This window comes from Miscanthus floridulus, chromosome 8, assembly GCF_019320115.1.
Source record: "Miscanthus floridulus cultivar M001 chromosome 8, ASM1932011v1, whole genome shotgun sequence".
Lineage (NCBI taxonomy): Eukaryota > Viridiplantae > Streptophyta > Magnoliopsida > Poales > Poaceae > Miscanthus > Miscanthus floridulus.
In genome coordinates, this window is record NC_089587.1 from 154,666,698 (window position 1) to 154,674,967 (window position 8,270).

At 43.0% G+C, this 8,270-nt stretch overlaps 1 pseudogene; it reads left to right on the top strand.

The window, feature by feature from the left end:
- The first annotated feature begins 5,948 nt into the window (after positions 1-5,948).
- LOC136473791 (uncharacterized) lies at positions 5,949-7,349 on the top strand (annotated as a pseudogene).
- The last annotated feature ends 921 nt before the right edge of the window (positions 7,350-8,270 follow it).

The following is an 8,270-nucleotide window of genomic DNA, read 5'->3' on the forward strand; positions in this document are numbered from 1 at the left end:
AATCTTGTTTATGCCAAATATTTGGATAAGAGAAAATCATTTTATGACATTGGATAAGAAAAGTGATGATACTCAGTTTGGATCAAGATGAGATACCTTTTTGGACTGAGAAATAATAGAAAAGGGGTTTGGAAGAGAGAAAACACATTTTGGAATAATTTGGGCCAGCCCACATATACCGGACGTGTCTGGTATGAGCGGGACTATAAAACCGAGTGTACCCCTTTGGCCCAGACAACCTTGTCTCCTTCCAACCAACTCAGCCACCGATTTCTTCCTCACCTAGGGCGACCGAGGACTTCACCAAGAAAAAGGAGAGAAGGAGATCGCTTTGGAGAAGGCTTGCATCAAGATTGAAGGCCCAAGGACTTGGATTTCTCATCGCCTTCTCATCTCTCCTCTCAAGGTACCCTAATCATGGACCTCGTCCGATCTACATGGTCAATGCATGATTTTGAAATTTCTTCGGTAAATATGCTGCATTGGTGATATAGAAACAATGCCCAAAGTTTGGAATTGATCCGTGATGGTTTGAATCAAGGAACCCTAGGTAGGGTTGCTGGTCACCCATACCGGACGTGTCCGGTATGCTACCGGACGTGTCCGGTATGGCCCAGTAGAGCAGACTCTCTGCTCTCCTTTGATTCAATCCTATCCTAGAATTGTTTGTTAGGCTTAGCTTCTTTTGTATCTATGTTTTGCAAACTTTTTGATAGTTGTATGTCAAGATGATTGTAAAACCATGGATAAAAGATTCTATGTCTAATCACAATTCGAGAATAAGCTGTGGGCATGTATCTAAAATTCTATGAAAATCTTTGGATACAGGACATCAGTCATGAGTGGACGACAGGAGCCGAGGTCCAAGCACAGGCATGATCCAGCACTTGAGAAGTACAAGAAGGCAAGACAAGAGATGCATCCTGGATTCAAGCCAACCAGCAGGAGGTCTACCAAGGCTGCCTCTAGTGCAGCAGCTCAGTATGTAGAGGGATCAGGGAGCTCTTCTTCTAACATAGACACTGATGAGTTTAGAGTGGAGTCTAGAGAAGAAAGAAAGAGGAAGAGCACTGACAGAGGATCAGATGATGATAGCTCAGATGAGGAGCAGGAGATTGAGGAGGAGGAGCCAGTTCCTCCACTTCAGCACCAGCCTGGTTAGGGGATGCATTATGGTCTTCTTGAGACACGTCTGCCCAATGTGCCCTCCGATGTTCTCAGAGTTGACTACAGGGGAAAGGGTATGACTAGGAGAGCTAGAGATGAGCGAAGGGTCGATCCGAGAGGCTTACCTAAGGTTCAGTATGATCACCGCTTCCAGACAGCCTTTCACCTGGACTTCTACTCCAGTGTGATTCTCACCAGGAACCCAGTGATTGCCAGGTCTCAGTGGATTGACTGGCAATATATTAGAGAGTTGCAGAAGGCCTTAGTTGATCATGCCATTGCCATCTGCCAGAGCACAAGAGTTTATGAGAGCATGGAGTTCCAGCATGACTAGAACACAGAGGTAGTGGCTCAGTTCTATGCTATTCTGTTCGTTGAGGAGGATGAGAGGCAGATGCACTGGATGCTTAAGGGCCAGTGGTATAGTGTTGACTATGATGTTTTTGCCACCTAGCTTGGCTTCTTAGAGGATGATCTCCAGAGGGATAGGATCCACACCAAGCAGGTGTTACCTCCTGAGTAGCTCGCATATATGTATCCTCCTGGTGGTGAGAGAGGAGCTGTGGGGAAGGTTCTAGGTCTTCACCCTACCTACAGATACCTAGATAGGATGTTCAGGAAGACTATTGACTGCAAGGGTGGAGACAAGGGCAACATTGCTGATTACTCTAGGAACCTACTCTATAGGATGGCACCTGATGCTTAGCCTTTCAACGTATTTGACTTCATTTGGTCTGAGATCAGGAGTGTGGGAGAGAGGCCCCTCAAGGGCTATGGTTTTGCTCCTTATATCATGCATATGATCGAGCAGGTGACAGGGCACACATTTGAGTATGATAAGATTCATAAGGCCCTGAAGATTGTTGTAGATCTGCCTAAGATAGGGTTACCTCCAGCAGGACTAGGAGGAGCAGCAGCAGCACCAGAGGCAGATGCACCTGGGAGTGGTGCACCAGCAGGAGCTTCACCTTCACCACATGCTCCTTCACGTTCTACTTCATGCCGTGGCAATCCTCCCTCGCCTATCCATAGGCTTTTCAGCTCTATATTTGGGATGTGCCATGACATCCAGACTAGGCAGCAGAAGGAGAGGGAGGCTAGGAGGAAGGACACTCAAACCTTGAAGCAAATTGCTTCTAGGCTTGAGCTTGATCCTCCTAGGTCTCCTCTATCAGATGAGGCAGCTAGTGAGCAGGAGACTGAGGAGCAGCAGCAGGCTAGATATGACAGAGAGTATGCTGAGTTCATACAGCGACAGCAGCAGCAGCAGGCACCTAAGCACCCTAACACTCTACCACTTCAGGCTCGTGTGCCTACTCACTCTCAGCCATGTCCCAGCACTGCAGACGACTATGCTATAGATTGGTGGAGTGACCTGATAGGTGGTGGCAGCTACTATGGGTCTGGTGGCTATGACCCGTCTGGTGTGGGTGGTTCTCGTCCAGCCGGTGTTGCACGCTCAGATGACGATGATGATGGTGACGACGATGATGATGATGAGTGATGCCAGAGATTAGTGACAACTTGTAGCCCCTTTGTCCTTAGTATGTCATTGTTGGACCTTTGTGGTGATAGATGACAAAGGGGGAGAGAGACTGATTAAAGCTTCAGGGATAGTTTTATTTACTTATCTTTGTACCTGAAGATATGTACTGCAGGCTGTAGTTCATTTTTGGGCTTAATTGATGTATCTTGGATTTGAGATGGATTGTATCATATGAGAGATGAGACTTACTTATGCTTTATCTATGTATCTCTTGAGACATGATCTTTATTTATATATTAGTGGTTTCTGGACTTGAGAAAATTTATAATGAGTGCTATGTGTGAATTACAAGTGTCATATTTCTTTTCATAAGGACTATGCATGCTAGAATGAAAATATTTGATGTGATGCCTTTATATTTATTCTTGTGTGATATATCTTGTCATATGCATCACGGTTTCTCTTTGTCACACACACATGCACTCCACGGATGCAATAATATAGGGGGAGTCTCCTATATGTTTTAGTATGTGTAATTGACATTTGAGGTCATTTTGTGAATGCTAATCATAAGCACATATTAAGGAGGAGCATCTCATAAATCATTGAACCCAAAAGTTTAAATGTTTATATCATTTTGTAAGCTTTAATCAAGTTGTCATCAATCACCAAAAAGGGGGAGATTGAAAGTGCATCTAGCCCTTTAGTGGGTTTTGGATGATTGAATGACAACGTGATTAAAGGACTAACCTGTTTGCTAAGTGTGGACAGGTAATAGGTTATCTCATAGGTACTTAATGAAAGCAAAAATGATGTGTTGTTGTGTAAACAATCTAGTTCAAGCACAAGACAACAATGCAAATGGAATTCATGCTAAGGCTTAATTATTGTGGGATTTCCATGTTCTATGTGAAAGCAAGCTTGTAAGAATTAATTAATGAGACATAAAGAATTGCATATGGATTGGTCTCATATTTGAAGCTTGCTAAATTGAAATAAAAATGATAACAATACATGAATGGATGATTCAACACAAGATGTGACTTGATGGCTTGAGATGGTGAAGATAGCAAGGAAAGGCTTTGAGGTACTAAGCAAGGGTGAAGGGCAAGCGATGGCTTGGCGGCTGAAGAACCTAGCTAGGGTGAAGAAGGAAGTACTTGCATTTAGTTGAGGCACTAATCAAGCTATGATGTTCTTATTTATGTGGAGGATCAAATCACTATTGGAGTGTTTGATGGAAGTGACTTGATACATTTGGGATTATTCAAATTTGATGAATGGAATCAAGTCACATGCTCAAGATGGCTATGCTCAAGTGAAAAAATCAATATCAACATGTTAGCACCCTTACTTGATGAAGATTTAAAGAGAAGGCATAAATTCAAAAGAGGTCAACTCAAGTGGTATAAATTTATTTTTCCTTTGATCTTGAGTTTGATAGGTATGCCGTACTATTAAGAGGGATGCATCATGTTGATAGATAATGTTTTATAAGTGCTTAAGCCAACCCATGTGAGTTTTGAGTATTTGAGAGACAAAAGAGCTAACTGATTTCTTGCTGGTCTGGCCATACCGAATGTGTCCAGTATTTGTCCAGCAGCTGTAAAATTATTGTTCTCGGGTTGGTTCGTCGGGAGTCCCGACATGGGTCGGGAGTTCCAACATCTCGCACTTTAACCGACTTGGAGGGTTCACTGTCCTGGTCATACCGGACGTGTCCGGTATTCATACCAAACGTGTTCGGTATGGATGACCAGAAGCCAACGGCTAGTTTTCAAAAGCCTTGAGGGTCGGGAGTTCCAACATAAGTCGGGAGTTCCGACGGTCGGGAGTTCCGACATGCGTCGAGAGTTCCGACATGCGTCGGGAGTTCCGACACCTCACTAACTTTAACTCAGTTACATGTTTTTCAAATATGCTGAGGGTCGGGAGTTTCGACGGTCGGGAGTCCCGACATTCATCGGGAGTTCCAACGCCTCACAACTTCACTGTAACTTAGTTACCGTTGGCGTAGTGTGAGTTGTCCGGTATGGCAATGGCTATAAAATGGCTAGTTTTTCAAGGGGGCTATAAATATCCCCAAGCCTCCACCTGTGGAGGCCGCTGATTCTGCTGACATACACACATGTTTTTGAGCCTTGCCAACTCTCCTAAACCCTCTCTTAGTGAGTGTGTAATACAAATTGCAAAATCCATTTGTGGGTTAAGAGAGAATTTGAAAAAGAGAGCAAGCCACCACTTGAGCACTTATGCATATTGTCAATCTCGTGATTCACATTTGTTACTCTTGGACTCTTCGGTCCTAGATGGTTAGGCGTCGTCGAAGAGCACCCGAGAGATTGTGGTGTGCCACGGAAAGTTTGTAACGGTCGATTCCGCCGCCTCGGAATCATCTAGTGGAAGGAGGAAAAGGAGTTGGAAAAGACTCCGGCTAGAGTGACCTTCGTGGTACCCTCTAGGGCTGACCTTTGCTAGGTCGCCCGCAGCCCCCTCAACGGAGAGTAGGACTCGAACGAGTCCGAACTTCGGTAAAACAAATATCGTGTCTCAATTTGCATTTCATTCGATATTTGTGTTGCTCTAGCTCTTGTGTAGGTTCTCTGTGTTTACTGTCATCTCCAGTACATACCTACAGTTTGGTTTGAAGATAGAAATCAAAGGGAGCAAGTTTGGGGCTGCTCTGCAGAAATCGTGCATACCAGACACGTCCGGTATACCTACCAGTCATGTCCGGTATTAGAGCTCAGTGCTGAAATTATTTGATCTTTGCGCTAATCGTTGTGTTGCAGGATTGTGGCTTCTCGATTTATTTAGTATCTTTTACATACTCTGTGGCTAACTTGTGAGGGGTGGTATTACTCTTATTTGGAGTTTCCATTTTGGAAACTCCCTTTACTAATTGTTTCCGCATTTAAAGGTGTTAGTTTTCAGAAATGCCTATTCACCCCCTCTAGGCGGCATCCTAGGTCCTTTCAGAATGCAGCACTTTATTTTATGACTTAATGCTGCACTATGTATTTTATGACTTAATGCTGCACTATATATGTGTGAATGCAGCCCTTTATGTGTGTACCCCCGCAGCCCTATATATGTGTGAATGCTGCACTTGATTGGCAGTTTCACATCTAGTGCATGCATGGCAGTGTTCACATGTACATTAGGTGTGAAAACTGCTGCATATGAACCTATATATACACACCTCAGCCTTCTCTCTTTTGCTCACACGAAGGCCTTCTCTCTTTCACATTCTTTTGCCATCGAGTTGTACTCATTCTAGTGCACAACTTTGAGGATGTCTGAGGAAAATGACAACCCTGATGGAAGTCAACATCCTCTGTACTCGTTGGATGAGTTCCTTGCCGAGGGTTAGATCATAGATGATGTTCTCAATGAAGCCATGGTGGTCGTATAGTACACCATCGAATGTCTACAACAAGAGGCTTCCGACCATCGATTCCGTCCGAGGAAGCACATCAAGAGGCCACGAGAGGAAGCACATCAAAAACTAGTTAATGATTATTTCTCAGAAAATCCTCTTTATCCTTTAAATATTTTTCGCCAAAGATTTCATATGTCTAGGCCACTTTTTCTACGCATCGTTGAGGCCTTAGGCCAATGGTCCGATTATTTTACTCAAAGGGTTGATGCTGTTAATCGGCAAGGGATTAGTCCACTACAGAAGTGTACTGCAGCTATTCACCAATTGGCTACTGGCAGTTCTGTAGATGAACTAGATGAATACTTGAAGATAGGAGAGACTACCGCAATGGAGGCGATGAAGAATTTTATCAAAGGGGTTAGAGATGTTTTTGGTGAGAGATATCTGAGGCGCCCCACTATGGAAGATACTGAACGTCTACTCAAACTTGGTGAAAGACGAGGTTTTCCTGGTATGTTCGGCAGCATTGACTGCATGCATTGGCAATGAGAAAGATGTCCAAATGCATGGAAGGGTCAGTTCACTCGTGGTGATCAGAAAGTGCCGACGCTGATTCTTGAGGTTGTGGCATCACGTGATCTCTGGATTTGGCATGCATTCTTTGGAGTAGCGGGTTCTAACAATGATATTAATGTTTTGAACCAATCTACTGTATTTATCAATGAGCTAAAAGGACAAGCACGTAGAGTCCAGTACATGGTAAATGGGAATCAATACAACACTGGCTATTTTCTTGCTGATGGAATATACCCTAAATGTGCAGTATTCGTTAAGTCAATACGACTCCTTATCACTGAGAAGGAGAAGTTGTATGCATAGGAACAAGAAGGGGCAAGAAAGGATATTGAGAGAGCCTTTGGTGTACTGTAGCGTCGATTTTGCATCTTAAAACGAACAGCTCGTCTATATGACCGAGGTGTACTCCGTGATGTTGTGCTAGCTTGCATCGTACTTCACAATATGATAGTTGAAGATGAGAAGGAAAATGACATTATTGAAGAAAATCTAGATCTAAATGTGCCTCCTAGTTCATCAACCGTTCAAGAACCGGAATTCTCTCCTGATCAGAATGTTCCGTTAGAGAGAGTTTTAGAAAAAGATACTTCTATTTGAGATCAATCGGCTCATCGCCGACTTAAGAATGATTTGGTGGAACATATTTGGAATAAGTTTGGTGGTTGTGCACATATATCTGGTACTTGTGACTATTTTTTGCATTATTGGTTATCTACTGTAGTTAGTTATCTACCTTAAGAATTAACTGCACTGATCTGTATTAATTGAACTATTTTTTGTTTCTGCAGGATGAAAGCAAGGCTGAAGGCTGAAGGCTATCTGATACTGCACTACTGAAGGCTATCTGATCCTGCACTACTGAAGATTATCTGTCTTGTGAGAAGAACCAGTGAGAGGCCATGTGCAAGGCTCTAGGCTATCTGAACTATTTTTTTATCTATCTTAGTTTACTATCTTAGTTTCCGTGAATGCTGAACTACTCTATGTGAATGCTGAAGGCTACCTGAACTCTGAACAATCGTATGCAGTTCTATTTTATCGTACTTCTGTGTTTGGATGGCTACATAATCAATCGATGCATATAATTCCATCATTGTACAGCAATTAAATGCTTTACTTAGTTTTGGAATTGGTGAAATGAAACGCTGCATTGTGAAGGCTAGTTTCATTCATTGTTTCATCCCGCTCAAGCTGATGTGATGTTTTGGAAATCGTGTAGTGAAACTAAGCATTGAGACTGGCCTAAGGTTCAGCCTACAAAGGCCCCGTTCGCTGGTTTGAAACTTGGCTGAAACTGGCTGAAAAACATTGTTCCGGCTGAATTGTTGTGAGAAGAAAACACTGTTCCAGCTGAAAAAAGAAGCCGAACAAGCCGAATATGGGGTAAGCCGAACAAGACCAAAAATCAGTGTCCCGGTACAACACAGACATGTATTAATATATACACGAAAAGACTCACGATCAGTTATTGCTTCCTCCCGTTATAGAATATTTAACCATAGCCTTAGCAAAGTACGTGCCACAATATTTGTCCATGATATATTTTTTTTTGCGAGTGTGGGGCTGGGTAGGGTGTTCTCCATGATAAGAGAAGTAGCCTTGTCACAATATTTATGTCTCGCTATTTATTGTAGAGAGATACTCCTCTATATGGTTTAT